The 16,447-nt window shown below is 42.5% G+C and overlaps 1 protein-coding gene across 9 annotated transcripts in view; it reads left to right on the top strand.

Moving 5' to 3' along the window:
• Positions 1-16,447, top strand: part of LOC144603565 (contactin-1-like) — a 421,240-nt gene that overhangs the window by 111,438 nt on the left and 293,355 nt on the right. The window contains exon 1 of one of the 9 annotated variants that reach the window (XM_078416956.1): positions 7,356-7,646. The exons of 7 other annotated variants lie outside the window; for them this stretch is intronic. The gene's annotated coding sequence lies outside the window, so the exon portion shown is untranslated. Of the gene's footprint in view, positions 1-7,355; positions 7,647-8,287; positions 8,307-16,447 lie in introns of those variants that run through there. One more of the 9 variants, XM_078416957.1, reaches the window with a different exon arrangement.

Below are 16,447 nucleotides of genomic sequence, written 5' to 3'. Positions count from 1 at the left end.
TTGAGTATAACAGAAGGGAGTTTAAACTGGAACTGAAAAATTATTTTGGGGCAACAAAGGATTGTGCACAGTAGTGGTAACGTATCACTGGATGTGGTAACCACAGAGGTTCCAGTGGAGATTTACAAGGAGCTCGTTTGGATGAACAGGTTGATTTACGAGGAAGTCAATAACTCCTGTTTAGGTTCTTTTTCTTTAGAACAGAGGTGCCCTGGAGGAGATGTAAAATCACCACAGTTCTACCTATGGTGATTACAATGGATCTATTTCCTTTAACGGCGAGATCAATAACAAACAAGGAATAGATTTGAGATAATTTGTAGCAGATTTAGAAGGAATTTGAGGGGGGAAAAAGTGGGATTTTGAACTTGCTGGCAGAGAGAGCAGCAGGGGCAGAACACTGGCCACATTTAAGAAGTATCTGGGTCAGTGTTTGATATGTATTGACTCAACACTGGAAAGTATGGTAGTCTTTATTGCTCTAATTTGGCCAGGATTGACATGAAAGGCCAAGTCTTGTTATCTTTGTCATCTTTTGTTATTCTTTGCAGGATTAATGAGGGTTTCCACTTTGTGTCATCCAATATAAAGTTGTCCCTTGGGTTTTAGTATCCATGACTAATGATTTTTGGCAAATAGATCTCTCACCAACTGGTTCTACATCACAGTAAAATCTGGTATTGATTTGTCATTTTGCCCATTATGTTCCCCAAGTATTCTGAGCCTAATTTTGGAGGATTTATCTGTTTGAATGGACAACATTTTATTTTCCGCGTTTGCTTGTTCCTTTCTTTTTAAAGCAGATTTTAATCTGTTGTACAACACTGACCATTTTGTTTACCATCAGTGTATATATGTGTGTGTGTGTATCTATATATATATATCTTTGCCTCCTTTCTAAAAGCATGCCGTTTAATTCTGAGGCTATGATCTCTGGTCCTAGACTCTCCCACCAGTGGAAACCTATGCCTTTCATTATTCTGTAAGTTTCAATGAGGTCCCCCCTCGACCTTCTAAACTCTAGCGAGTAGAGGCCCAGTGCTATCAAACACTCATCATATGCTAACCCACTCATTCCTGGAATTATTCTTGTAAACCTCCTCTGGACTCTCTCCAGAGCTAGCACATCCTTCCTCAGATATGGAGCCCAAAGTTGCTCACAGAACTTCAAATGCGGCCTGACTAGCACCTTATAGAGCCTCAGCATTACATCTGTTTTTGTATTCCAGTCCTCTTGATATCAATGCTAGAGTTGAATTTGCCTTCCTTTCTACCAATTCGACTTGTAAATTAACTTTTTGGGTGTCCTGTACCAGCACTTCCAAGTCCATTTGCACCTCCGATTTCTGGATTCTCTCTCCATTTAGAAAATAATCCACACCTTCATTCTTATTGCCAAAACGCATGATTCCGCACTTTGCTACACTGAATTTCGTCTGCCACTTTTCTCCCCACTCTCCTAACCTGTCCAATTCCTCTGCAGAGTCCTTGCTTCCTCTACACTGCCTGCCTCTCCATCTATCTTAGCATCATCTGCCAGCTTCCATCTGCCTGTGATGCTGCTGCAAACATGATTTTTATTATAGCTGCACCACACTGTAGTTATGCATATGACAACGCACTTGACTTGATTTTCCATTGCTTCCCTACTTGCGGTCAGATTTCAGCAGGTGGTGTCATGTCTTGGCCCAAAATGATTGCTTTGGACAGAAAACAAGCTGCAGGAGGTAATCAGCAGGTTAGGCAGCATCTGTGGAGGCAGACGGATAGTTGACATTTCGGGTCAAGACCCCACATCTTGTGTCTTCATAATTTAGGATACTCCTTTTGTTGCCCTGATTTGCAGAGCATTTCATTTGCCTGACTGGACACCTGTAAGTTCTGTCAGTTTGATCACATAACACACAAAACAATTAAATACAGTTGAGTAGATTCAGTTGTACGAGGCTAGGCTCACTCATCTAGCCTAGTTTAAATTGGCACATGTACTCTGGGCAGTTTCCAAGCAAACTGCTGTGAAAATGCATTAACTTGGCATTTTGCCATGCAGCTTCCAGGAGGAGTTGGAACACATTTGGGAAATTGCTAATAGACACTTTGCTAGTCAGAACTTTTATATTCACAGAGAGCTTGCAAGTTCCACATAGGTCATCTGAGGTAAGGATTGAACCCGGGTCCCTGGAGGTATTAGAAAGTGACTACTAACTATTTCTTAGGTGGACACAAAATGCTGGAGTAACTCAGCGGGTCAGGCAGCATGTCGGGAGGGAAGGAATGGGTGACGTTTTGGGTGGACAGACAGACTTCGGTCTCGACCCGAAACATCACCCATTCCTTCTCTCCCGAGATGCTGCCTGAGCGCTGAGTTACTCCAGCATTTTGTGTCTACCTTTGATTTAAACCAGCATCTGCAGTTTTTTTCCTACACTAACTATTTCTTTGTCTGTGTCTCCTCTTTTCCTTTTGGATCAGGTTTGCTGGTTAGTTTAGGTTATTGTTGCCATGTGTACATAGATACCATTAAGAGCTCGATCTGCATTCTATCCAGTCAATTCATACCATACACAAGAGCAATAGATCCTCTTCAGAAACAGCACGCAGAGAGTTGCCATCTTGCAACTTCCCAATCTCTGAAAACTCCAATCTTGGCCTAATGAGACATGCAATTTCTTATAACCTCACTTTTATGACCCAGTGTCCCAATGGCACTGGATCGATGAAGTAGGCATTGGCCTGGCCCAGCGTGATGCTGTTGGATCCTTCCGCTTCTTATCCGTGCAAACTATGTCTGATTAACACACCCACACAGCTGCTGTGTGGCCTCCCGCAGCTCGCTCCGCCAACATCATGACCCGTGACCACCCCAAACGCGCCGTTCATCATTTCCAGTAGCTGCCCCAGTCCTTCCTTGATTTGAGGTCGCCATGCCCGTCTTCCAAGACAACAACGAATCTTTAGAGCACTTTCCGAGGGTGTAGGAGGTGAATTCGCGGACCGTTTACGGCTGCCGACCCCCTTCGCCTTCCAGCGCTGCCGTCTTGGGACTTTTGCTGACACATGTAGTCTGACTGGAGGAGAAGATATGCAGAGTGAGGACCGTTGTAGTGGCAAGTTGGAATGATTGTCGGTCTAGTGCTAACACTCGAGGGAGAGGTGATGGATTGGAAGATATGCCATCTTAGATCACTTGCGTTTCTGAGGTGCATGCAGGCAACGTATCTTAGCTTGGCCAACAACATGTCCCAGCAAATAAGTGGCATATGTACAAAGAAACATATAAGTGGCATATGTACAAAATGGGCTAGAATTTTCAATATCCCAATATGTAACTGTATGATTTGTTGGCTATAGAACCTATAAGCTCAAGTTTTTCCCACAAAGCTTTTTAAAATGTGAACTCATAATGTTGCAGTGAGGGATATAGTGCATTTGGGTCCTTGCTCAGTGCCAGGTTAAAATGCAATTGCACTGTTAACAGTGAACGGGCACGATGCAGACACAATCTATTGGATATTCAATCATACTTTAATGCTGTCCGAAGTATGACAGCAAACACTGTTATGCATAACAGCAAACACCGTTAGCCTTGCTGATAATTTGTCAATAGTACCAGAACTGTAAATGACTGCAATGGAGCAGAAGTTTCTAATTCAACGTAGTCCCATATACTGCCAAGTCCTTTGAGAGCATGTTGTGAAAGACTCTCAGTATGAGCACTGGTGTTGTGATCGCAGGGGCTCACAAATAAGACTGAAATCATTCGTCGGAATCATTCCCTGAGGTTGTTCGTCACCACTTGGTGCCTGGGAAATGCTGGGATTAAGGTCACTTAGCCCATCAAATCCTTCCCTCTGGCACAATAATGTTCGAAATCACCGCCCAGTTGCACTTTCAATGCTGATGTCTTGGTTAATTTGCTCAGGAAATCATGCTAAACATCCTGGGTAAAAATGCCTCTTTTTATGGTTTGTTAGATTCTGTTTCTGACCCTTGGCTTCACTCTCCTAGTTTTAACTTAAATTCGATGGTTTTGTATTGTGATGCAGCATTAAAAAAATGTTGTACTAATTCTTTTCAGCAGCAAATGCCCATTACACTTGGGATCAACGTGAGTGCTATTTCTGCATCGTGTTTTGACACTAAGTTATCTATTTTATTTTGCGTCATTATGATCAAAACAGAAACACTGTGTCTTAACTATGGTTTTTCCAGAGTCTTTTAATACTCCACCATTGAACCTGCTGCTTTGGTAACAATTGATTACCTCTGCTGCGGTAATAGATAGACATCCACATGGTTGTCAGAAAGGGGGGCACCGACAATGGCAGTGGCAATTTTAAGATCACACACAGTGCCAACCATCTGTTATGAGCGGACTGTTGTTGTTTGGGAAAGGTTCTGAGTAACTCTCTTCTCTTCCTGCCTTTTACAACACTCCCTTTTCGAGGACAACAACCTTTGCTTTGTTTTGGATCAAGAAGTCATGTTCAAGATGTGCTGTGTGTATTCAGAATTCTCAGTTGCAATCTGTCACTATTCTTCAAAGCCCATTTTGTTATTGCCAATGGACTCCAATTTTCCTTATTTTGCCTTCAGCTAGAAAATGCACAACTGTGGGTTTATACACTTGCAATGCACAGGGGCCCTTCTAAGATACATGTGCATCTTCCACTTAAGTGTAGCATATTTTAACATTATTCATGCAAAACCATGGGTACATCACGCCAAGAGTGCTATGAGCAGTTCTCGGCAAATACAAATATGATTAAAACAGAGAACAGATCATCCAGCTATAGGAAGGATGGTATTAAGCTGGAGAAAGTGCAGATATTTATGAGGATGTTGCCAGAACTTGGCCTGAGCTACAGGGAAAGGTTGGTCTGGCTTGGACATTATTTTTGGAATGAAGGAGAATGAGGGGTGATTTTATAGAGGTGTACAAGATTTTTCCACTTTGTTCGTCGGAAACCACGTTCACTAAAGAATGAGGATATCTCAGATGTCCTTCTATGGAAAACCTCACCTTGGAATAGATGTAGTGGAGACAGAGGAATTGAGAGTACGGGAGAGCATCTTTGGAAAAGGCTGGGTGGAAAGAAGTGTAGTCCAGATGATTGTGGCAGTCGGTAGGTTTGTAGAAGACATCAGTGGTATTTTAAAAGTAGACATGAGTATTTCTAGCACTTTCTGGTTTTAACTCCCAATTTCAAGTACCCCGGTATTTTGTTTTCCCATTGTTTGTGTGATATAAAGATAATCTCAATGCGTATTTCCAGTGGCAGTACAATGAGGGTTAGTGTAAATTATTCAGAGTGTATAGTTAATGGAATCATTTCATGCGGTCTATCCCTGATGTGTTCCATTGGTGGAGGCAGATGTGGTGCTTATAATATAATGGTTGTCAACAGATTTCATAGAACTTTGTTAGATTCCTGAGTGGGAGTGTCGTCAACACCATCTCACCTCATCACCCTCAGTCATTGGTTAGAGCAGCACAGGTGTGCAGTGGTAGAGTTGCTGCTTTACCGTGCCGGAGATCCAGGTTTAATCCTGACTATGGGTGATGTTGAGATGGAGTTTGTACCTTCGCTCTGTGACCGTGTGAGTTTTCTCTGGGTGCCCTGGTTTCCTCCCACACTCCATAGACCTACAGGGTTGTAGGTGAATTGGCTTTGGTAAAATTGTAAATTGTCTGATCGTGCTTGTGTATGGCGTGATCGTTGGTTGGCGCAGACTCTTGGGCTCAAGGGCTTATTTCCATGCTGAATCTCTAAAAGTTTTTTTTAAACCCTCAAAAATCCCAAGTACGCAGAATGCCAAGTACAATCTTGTATATCAGTAAACACTGTTCTGTACACTACAGTGCCATTTGGTTGGAAAGGGTAGCTTTCCATATCCAATTTTAGTTAGCATTAAAGTTCATCGTAATTACAATTGGGTAAGGTAGGGGTATTCCAGACAAGCCAATCTTCCTTCTCAATGAGTGAGTTTCAAATTTGAAAAATATTTGTTTCCATGTCATTTATGAATACTACATCGGTCAAGTAAGTCAGCTAGTTATTGTGACAGACAGTTTGCACAAGCAGCATTGTAACATGCACGGGAATGTTTAGTTCAGGTGGTGGGAACATTGGCATAACATCTCATTGTTGTTCACAATGCAAGAGTCGCACAGAAGCTGGCCATTTTTCCTTTGAACCTTTTTGGCAACCAAATATGACTAATCCACACTACAACCAGAGTTTACATCACACCATTCCATTTCCTTATCAGTGCAGTGTCTCATATCTCGATGTGAAATGTTCTATTCATCTCAACATCAACAGTCCTTTGATCAATATTTCATTAATTCGGGTATTGGCGTGCAAATTATGTCAGTATCTTCATTCTAGATGAATAATATGGACCAAGTAAATCAGGTAGTAGCAAAAATTCTTACATTTGATCAAGCATTAATCATTAGATTAATAAAATTATTGCTGCAGCTTCACAGACACATCAACACAGCAGCACAACATATAAATATACAATAGACAAAGACACAATAAATTATCATCTATGCTCAGTAACTAGACCATAGCAGTCTAAGCTGAAGTACATAGTGTAACCTCATACATATTCCACAGTAGTTCAGTGCTGAGGTTGGATTATGGTTAGGGTTGTGTGGATGGTGGATGAGTGGAAGCTTTTCTTGAACCTGGAGTTAAAGGTTCTCAGACACTTGTTCCTTCTTCATGTCCCGATGGTTCACCAGAAACAGGTACCTGGTGGCTGGGACATTTCTGGACAGCATGATGGGTTTCATGGGAAAGGCTTCCAGGATCTTCATTTGTTTGACTGTTGTCCTTACCGTTGATACAAAATCCACCACCCTTTTCCACTGTACTAGAATGTCCTGTAAATGAATAGCTGATTTATTTTGGCCCACTTCATCCGGTTTGCATATTGGCTTGTCATTTGGGTGCAATTGTCCCCGATCCCGCTAAATCCTTCCATATAGCATAGAAACGGGCTCTTCAGCCTATGTTGTCCATGCCAGCCAAGATGCCTCATCTCAACGTCCCGATTGCCTACCTTTGACTCGTGTCCCTCTAAACTTTCCCGATCCATGTACCTGTCCAAATGTCTTTTAATGCTGTGAGAGTAACTACCTCAACTACCTCTTCTGGCAGTTCATTCCCACCATCACCCTCCGAGTGAAAAAGTTACCACTCAGGCTCCTGTTGAATCTTGCTTCTCTCACCTTTGATTCACACTATGATTCTATGGACTTTTACTGGCTGGACGAGTGGCGTCAGATCAGATGGCTCCTTTAATGAACGACACATTCCAGAGTCCTCAGCTTCTCGACCGCCTGGTTTGACGGCAGAACTGATCCCACCCCGGCTGCCGTTTGCAGGGCTTGGAATCTGCGCCTTTTTGTTTTATATAACTGGATGTGCCGACTGTACTGTCGTGTCCTAAATAGGAGATTATTTGTTGTGACACTCGCAGCGGCTGTTGAAGACCAACGCAAACACAGAGACGACCAGAGGCTTTGATTTGATTTTCCGTTGAAGCAAATGTTTTAATGAGATTCCCCCCTTCTGTTTGGATTGGGAATTGAAAGGCTGCCGACGTCGGGGTTCCATGCTGCAGTGAGGTAGGTGGATGCTGCGTCGTTTCGCCCGCCTTGCGCAAAAATGCAAACTCGGAATATTTTTTTGTGAAATCTCTTGGAAAACTGCTGCTCCCTGTTACTGGTTCCAAACGACTGAAGCCACCCGCCGCGCATCAATTCCAGTTAATTCAATGTATTTATTTACGTGCGTCAAAAACGAAAGACCAGTGATTTTAAAAAAAATGATTGGAGTGGTGTGTGTAATGCAATTTACATTTCACCACTGTTACTTATAAATACTGTATATTAAAACGGCATACAATTCTGATCGGGTACTCAAATGGAAACCCCGCGATGTGCCTAATATTGTTTTGCAAATATTTTTTTAACTGATTTATTTTGAAAACCCTTCAAAGATGCATTGATTTGGATTTCACCCCGTCTGCATCGAAACCGGCGGGGCAAGCGACAGGAGTAACTGTGTTTTGCATGACATTAACTCTATCCTCATCCCAGCCTGCGCGTTTATTTTCGCACCCAGCTGTGTGACTGTATCGGGGCGTCCTGTCCTTACGTGAGAGGCAGGTTTTTTTTAAAGCGCATTTCTCATCTGATATGGGAACATGCATGTTACAAATATAGTACATGGATTATTACAGAGAAAAGTTGCAGCTAAGACGCAATATCTTTGATACTCGCGGTGTGGGTAAGATATTAAGATGTGGCCGCCTATTTAATATTCAGCCATTTCTCGAATGACTGACCCTGCGTTTTTTGTCAGCTACGCTTTTAGCATTTGTTTGCCTCTCAGTATTTAAATATTAATGACTTCTAGATCCCCCCTAAAAAGCCAATCCAAAAACCAGTCTGAATTTCCATAATGCTTTGGAGGAGATTTGAAGACACGCATCCTGTAACGGGGATCAGGTGATTCAAGTATTGTTAAAAGTTCTTGTAATCAGGACGTCGAACCCTCTCTTATTCCCGTTATGTTCTCTGCAACTGCCAGAACGAATGTTGAATGTCAACAAGCTTGTAACAAATTCCGATCACATTAGCAGTGTGTTCTTGGATCTGAAAACAAGTCATTCCAAGAGCGTTTGTGATGGATTTGTTGGGCTTCGTTGTCGACAGGCTCGTCCGTGTTGCCGGAGAAGAGGCGGCGTTTGGGTCATAGCACACTGATTTCTAAACTCCAGTTGTCCAATTACTCGGCATCTCTCGATATTTCACGTTATAGCAAATAAATACTACGTGCGAATTTGCAAGGGTATGGACATGTTTTTTCCCCGATACGAGACGACTCTGACTGAATAAAGTATTGTCATAGTGTTGGCACCACGTTGGCTGAGGTTTCAGGAAATGTCAATTGAAAGCGTGTACATCCTTTGTGGTCTTTGTAAATGCATACGTTGCTCTGCAGGACGCGCCTGTTTGGGAAATTATCAACTCCAAGTTCAGCAAAGGTGGAGGATATGGAAAGTACTGAGCAAGTTAAGGCAGGAAGAATAAAGAATCCTCCCGCTATTCGGAAATCAGAACGATCCCAATAAAACACTAAAGATAGACCAGCATCTGAAGTTCCTTCCTAGCAATAAAAGCGCAGCGGTAGAGTTGCTGCTTTACAGCGAATGCAGCGCCGGAGACTCAGGTTCGATCCTGACTACGGGTGCTGCACTGTAAGGAGTTTGTACGTTCTCCCCGTGACCTGCGTGGGTTTTCTCCGAGATCTTCGGTTTCCTCCCACACTCCAAAGACGTACAGGTTATGTAGGTTAATTGGCTGGGTAAATGTAAAAATTGTCCCTAGTGGGTGTAGGATAGTGTTAATGTACGGGGATCGCTGGGCGGCACGGACTTGGAGGGCCGAAAAGGCCTGTTTCCGGCTGTATAGATATCATATCATATCATATCATATATATACAGCCGGAAACAGGCCTTTTCGGCCCTCCAAGTCCGTGCCGCCCAGCGATCCCCATACATTAACCCTATCCTACACCCACTAGGGACAATTTTTACATTTACCCAGCCAATTAACCTACATACCTGTACGTCTTTGGAGTGTGGGAGGAAACCGAAGATCTCGGAGAAAACCCACGCAGGTCACGGGGAGAACGTACAAACTCCTTACAGTGCAGTACCCGTAGTCAGGATCGAACCTGAGTCTCCGGTGCTGCATTCGCTGTAAAGCAGCAACTCTACCGCTGCGCCACCGTGCCGATGATATGATATGATATGAAAACACTATTTTTTTGCGGTAAACACAGAAAATGCTGGAAACACTCGGGTCAAGCAGCATCTATGGAAAGGGAAATGATTAAACGCGCAATCCTAATCCCCTACCAATGGAACACGACAGACTGACTACCTCTTGCGTTACTGTGGACTTGTTTTCTAATTGTGCTTTGCACTGAAGTCTCTTTTGCAGTCTTTTTCCTTTTTACAGTCTTGCAGAATTTGTGTAAAGAAATGTTTTTGTGTGTCTGTGATGCTGCTGCAAACAAGGTATTCGTTGTAACTAACTCATCATAACTTTGCATATGACAGTCAACTCGACTGGGTTTAAGAATTCCTCAAGACCTGAATTGTTATTCCTTCCACAGATGCTGTCCCCCAGCGTTTCCAGCATTTTTCTGTTTGTATTTATTTCCGTGGAAAGTAAAAAAGTTAATGTTTCAGACTAAAGGACCTTTAGTCTGAAACATTAGTCTGAAACCTTTGTCTGAAAACTAAAGTCATTCTCTTCAATGTGAAGAAAGGAACTGCAGATGCTGGTTTATACCTAAAGATAGACGCAAAGCATTGGAGTAACACAGCGGGCCAGGCAGCATCTCTGGAGAAAAAGAATGGGTGACGTTTCAGGTCGGGACCCTTCTCTAGACTGAAGAAGGGTCCTGGCCTGATTTGTCACCAATCCTTTTTCTCCAAAAATGTTGCCTGACCCGCTGAGTTACTCCAGCACTTTGTGTCCATTCTTTTCAGCCCTGCTACAAACTCCGGTCCTTAACCCGCAATCCCATGCATCACCCTGACAAATGTCTGAGGCCGAAATGGATAGTTTTTATTGTTGGTATTGAATATGACTTTGAGATGAACCTTCAACTCCAAGTTCATTGCATTTCTAACTGTGTCAAAGGCCCATGGAAATGCACATTGTTAGAGCCATGATTGTTCTTGCTTACTTCAACATTCTGGATATAGTGGCATTTTATATCATCCAGGTGACTTTTGACATTAAATTGGAGAGAGCAAAGAATAATCATTGACTCTTGAGGAATTATAATCTGCAAAGGAAGGCCTTTGGCCCATCATGCCCCATCTGGCCTTTTGAAATAGCTACTTAAATTAGCCCCATTCTTTTATTATTTCTCAATCCTATTATTTTCCTGTTAAGAATGTACATTATGCCCTTGTGAAAATTAATATCTCCCATGCTCCCAATTTATCTTTCTGTGGGATGCTTTTAAGGTTGATCATAGTTTCACACAGTGCAAAACGAAGCTATTTTGTTCTAGAAGGCTTGGTTTTACTCTGTCTAAATTAGCTGGTGTGTTTCCCACATTACAGTAGTAACTATATAGGCAATCCCAGGTAGCATAAGTGTTCCACTCCTTAGAACTATCTTTAAAACAAATGTTTCTCTAAGTCAGAAACGTCCATTTTTTTATTGCTACAATATTGTATTGCTCTGCACACACTTGCTGTAATACTTTAATTTCATCAAATATTTGCCTTAACACTGCTATAATTAAATTAATTGAATATCTGCTCTCGCTGGCCACTAACAAATAAAGCACATTTTCATTATTATTATTACTATTTTGAAAAATGCTTTAAAAATGTATGGGAGAATTTGCATACATTCAGATTCCCGTAAGCCCTGTCATTTGTGACCCCAGAACCCTTTGTACCACAAAAGAGCCTTTCTGTCCGTACTTTAAATCGTGGGATATACTGAGTTCACAAGAGGTGTATTGTACATTTTTTCAGTATCCTTTCTGGGCAGCACGGTGGCTTAGCGGTAGAGCTACTTACAGCGCCAGAGATCCAGATTTGATCCTCACTTTGGGTGCATGTCTGTACGGAGTTTGTACGTTCTCCCTGTGACCTGCATGGGTTTTCTCCGAGATCTTCAGTTTCCTCCCATACTCCAAAGACATACAGGTTGTAGGTTAATTGGCTTGGTTATAAATGTAAAATTGTCCCTACTGTATGTAGGGTAGTGTTAATGTGCATGGATCGCCGGTCGGCGTGAACTCGGTAGTCCGAAGGGCCTGTTTCCGCACTGCAGCACTAAACTAAACTCTGCTGATTTGATTTTTGTGCATACAATGATGTCAAACTATAGTTTTAGATTCAATTGGGTGTGAGATCATTTCTCTAGTTGAGTTTCTCCTCAATTTTAGAATGGGCTGTTTGTTATAATCAAACCATCCCTGTTAATAAATGGTGAATAATTAAAAACATGGTTCTTTGCCGTGAAAGTCAAATGACCACAAATTGATGTCAGCACAGCCCACCAGGAGGATTCAGTGATGTATTTCCATCAAGGAAAAATAAAACCCTCTTTTTGGAGTGGGTGGATGCTACTTTTGTGAAGATATGCCACAAATGCAGACAACACGCTTAAAATAATATGCTTGAGGAAGCATCTTATAATGAATACGAGTGAATCTTAAAATGCAATATGTTTCTGAGCTGCAGTGTGAAGTCGGTGCAATGCTACCATGTGCTTTTTGTGTCAAAAAGGGCCAGATTTTGTTATAGTACTTGACCAAGTTGACCCGTTGGGCCCAAACCTCTCCTGTATTGGTGCAGCACCCTCTCCTCCCCCCCTTTTCCCCCCACCCCCCCTTTCCCCCCCTTTTCCCCCTCCCCCTTTCCTCCCTTTCCCCCCTTCCCCCCTTTCCCCCCTCCCCCTTCCCCCCTCCCCTTCCCCCCTCCCCCCCTTTCCCCCCCTCCCCCTTTCCCCCCTTTTTGTTGGATGTCATGCATATAATTTTAAAGAAATAATGAAGATAAGCTGATTGTTCTTTCATTTCATTAAAAACTGTGGCTTCCTCATCCTAACTTGCACCAGCTTCCAATAAACCATCATCCCTTTAAACCTACTTTATTTCCTGTTTATATTTTCATCCTTGTTTTCAAATTGCTGCATTGCTGTGCCCCTCCTTTGCTCCATTATTACACCCTCCAACCCAGGAACCTCTGCCCTTCTAACTCGGGATATCAACCCTCCTCCACTGCAACACTCAATTTTCTTAACCACTGTATGCCTGTAGCTCTGGATTTCTGTCACCCCTCAACCCGCCCTCCAACCCCCAACCCAACTATTCTCTGACCCTTTCTATTCTCTTTTCCAGTTTAAGATTAAGACATTCCTTCAGATGTACTCCCTTGTTCTCTGCTCCATTGTCACCCAGATGTGACTCGGGGTCTGGTTACTGGAATGTTTGGCTGGCTGGGTTTGGGAAATACTTGAAGTCTGGCTTTAATGGAAAAGGGGACATTAGATCACAGCTCGCAGAGTCATCACAGAGACCAATTAAGAGTCAAGCTTATTGGTTCAAGGCTGGAGTTAGAGTGGTTAAAAATAGTAAATTTCCTACCTTTAAAGTACATTCACTTTTTCCAACAATCAATAATTTCATGGTCACTTAGACAGGTTTTAGATGTTCAGATTCAAACAACTCAAAGTCTGAAAGCACCACAAATGGAATTTAAGCTCTCTCCATGTATTGATCACTTGTCCAGTAACAAGGCCACCCCTCACAATGTACACAGAGTGGGGTTAATTAGTCTGAACTGTTGACCCTCTGAGAGGAAATGTGGACAGATCCTCACAATTTTATGTAGAGCCCCTGGAAGCAGAATGGAGATATCAAATACGAGAGGGCATACCTTTAAGGTGAGAGGGGCAACTTTTAAAGGAGATATACAGGGCAGGTTTTTTACACAGAGGGTGGTGAATGCCTAGAACAGGCTGCCAGGGTTTGGTGGTAGAGGCAGATATGATAGTGGGTTTTTAAAAGACTGGATATGCAGGGATATGGATTATATATCCAGGCAGATGAGAGTTGGTCTTGGCATCGTACTTGCCACAGACATGTGGGCCAAAGGAGCTCTTCCTGTGCTCTATTCTTCCATGTTCTTTGATTGCCTCCCTACTTTTATTGGTGAAAGTGGTTTTATCTCATTTTACAGTAACGTTGTCAAAGTGCCAGCTCATATGTTAAAAGAACGCAGGCAGCTGCAACCGACAGAATGGACATCATCATTCCCAATTATCAAATTAAATCTCGACAGGAAGGCAATAAGTGCACAAGTTGAAGTCAATGAAAGCCTAGTTTGGGAACTGATGTCAGGAAGTCCTTGGTGCAAAGGAACAGTGACTTGCAGAATGAACTTTGAGGTGAGTAAAAATCCCAGTACCATTTAATGGTCAGTCGTTGTCAGGAAGAAAGGAAAGGGAGGGAAGAGAAATGAAAATTGACATACTGGTCCCAAACACAGTACACTCCTTAAGTGCCAATAATCTATAATTAACAGTTGAATACATCACACAGTTTTGCTGTTACGACGTAAGATATAATTACATGACACAATAGTGACTAATAATCATTTTTGCATTTTGTTGGATTATGTATACAGTATTACAGGATCATCAATAGCGAATGTGAATGCTGTTTTCAGTTGTAGGAAGAATCTGCAGATGCTGGTTTATACTGAAGATAGGCACAAAATGCTGGAGTAATTCTCAGTGGGTCTGGCAGCATCTCCGGAGAAAAAGAATAGGTCATGTTTCGGGTCGGAACCTTTCTTCAGACCATTTCTGAAGAAAGTCTCCATGGTCCGAAGAAGGGTTCAGACTTGAAACATCACCTATTTTTCTCCAGAGATGCTGCCTGGCTATTTTCAGGTGCTGGAAAAGCATCTGTTGTGCTTTGTGGTTCATTTTGTGACAGCAACAGGCTTGTGTTTTACAAAATTCATTAGTTTTATTACAATGATTTTGTTTTTGTTTTGGCTGGATTCTTTGTGCTACCGGCTCACATTTTGAGATAAGCAGAAATGTTAATCGTGGTGCCATGCTTGCACTGAGCTGCTCCCCCATGCTGGCTGCTCAAGCAGATGGTGACTCGTGATTGACGTACATAGCCTGGGTCCTCCTGCAATCTGCCAAGCGGAGTCAAGATGAGGAGAGCAGGGACCAAAGATCAAAGTCGGTTGCCCCGCGCTGCCGCTGTGCAGCTCTTGTATGAAAGCAAGCCTTATCAACCATTCCAGACTTGGGAACTGGCAACTCAGCTGGAGATTCGCTATTTTCGAGGGATAGAATATATCGGCCTTATCAACATCAACTGTGTATATGTGCCTTTAAACACCTTAGCTGATTTCAGTGTAACAGTTTAATTTTGCCAAGCACTTGTGTTTGAATTATGTGCTCCAGTAACGCCTTTGAACTGATATTGTTCTGGTGATGTGGGAATTTTTGCTGGAGACTTGCTGACAATTAACACACATGGTGTTGCAGATGTAAGGTTTTGTAATGCTGTTTTATTTCAAGAGTGTAATTACAGTATAGCCACTGTAATTGCAGCCTCAATTAGTGTTGAAAAGAATAAGAGGGTAAAAGGACAATTTTTAATTTGTCAACCATTTCTTTGAATGCTGACATTTCATTTTGCTGTTCGGCAGCATTATGTGCCATGTATGGTGACTCTGCAGCCGTTAAACAGTTGCAATGAGGTTGAACAGATGCCACTGCCTGTGTAGTGATGTGATTTTACTTTACAAATGAACCACATGTTGAATTATTAATTGTTGAAATTTAGCTGCAGTTTCTTCAGCTGCCTGTTCCATATTAATTAATGGTCTTTGGGCAGCTAAATATCTCGCAGAATCGTCTGGATAGCTGCTGTAATGCAGTAAAGGCTGATGCAATGGCCAGTTTAGATGCATTGCTGGAGGTTTCATCGCCTGATCCACTGCTTTCTACCTGTTCAACACTATCCCCCCCAATCTCCAAAATGCCTACGGATGCCGCCCTTGGCTTATATAAGGGTTCAATTCTTGAGAAAAGCTCACACTTTTTTCCTCTTGTCAGAATTTTTTTTAATACCCTCATCATATCACTCTGTGTGTGCTTGCTATAATTATTTCACTTTCATTGAATAATCACCCTTGTACTACCCACATTTAAAGTAATGGAATATATACTGTATGGTGTAAAGAAGGGTCTTGACCCAAAATGTCACCCATTCCTTCTCTCCAGGAGATGCTGCTTGTCCCGCTGAGTTACTCCAGCATTTTGTGTTTATATACTGTATCCAGTTGTTAATAAATGCCGTGAAACATATTGTTTTCCCCTCTTCCACTATAGAAAAAACCCCTCAACAACTTCTCCTTTGATTCCTCCCACTTCCTCCAAACCCGAGGCGTAGCTATGGGCACTCGCATGGGCCCTAGCTATGCCTGCCTCTTTGTCGGGTACGTCGAACAAACCCTGATTCAGACGTACACTGGCCCCATCCCCCAAACTCTACCTCTGCTACATTGACGACTGCATTGGTGCTACCTCCTGAACCCATGCAGAACTCAGACTTCATACATTTCACCACGAATTTCCATCCTGCTCTTAAATATACTTGGACTATCTCCGACATCTCCCTATCGTTTCTGGACCTCACCATCTCCATCACAGGAGACAGACTAGTGACCAACATCTACTACAAACCCACTGACTCCCACAGCTATCTGGATTACACTTCTTCCCACCCTGTCTCCTGCAAAAAGTCTATCCCCTACTCCCATTTCCTCCGTCTACGCCGCATCTGCGCCCAGGATG

Source organism: Rhinoraja longicauda, chromosome 20, assembly GCF_053455715.1.
Source record: "Rhinoraja longicauda isolate Sanriku21f chromosome 20, sRhiLon1.1, whole genome shotgun sequence".
In the NCBI taxonomy this organism is placed as follows: domain Eukaryota; kingdom Metazoa; phylum Chordata; class Chondrichthyes; order Rajiformes; family Arhynchobatidae; genus Rhinoraja; species Rhinoraja longicauda.
This window is presented reverse-complemented; position numbering and strand designations above follow the sequence as displayed.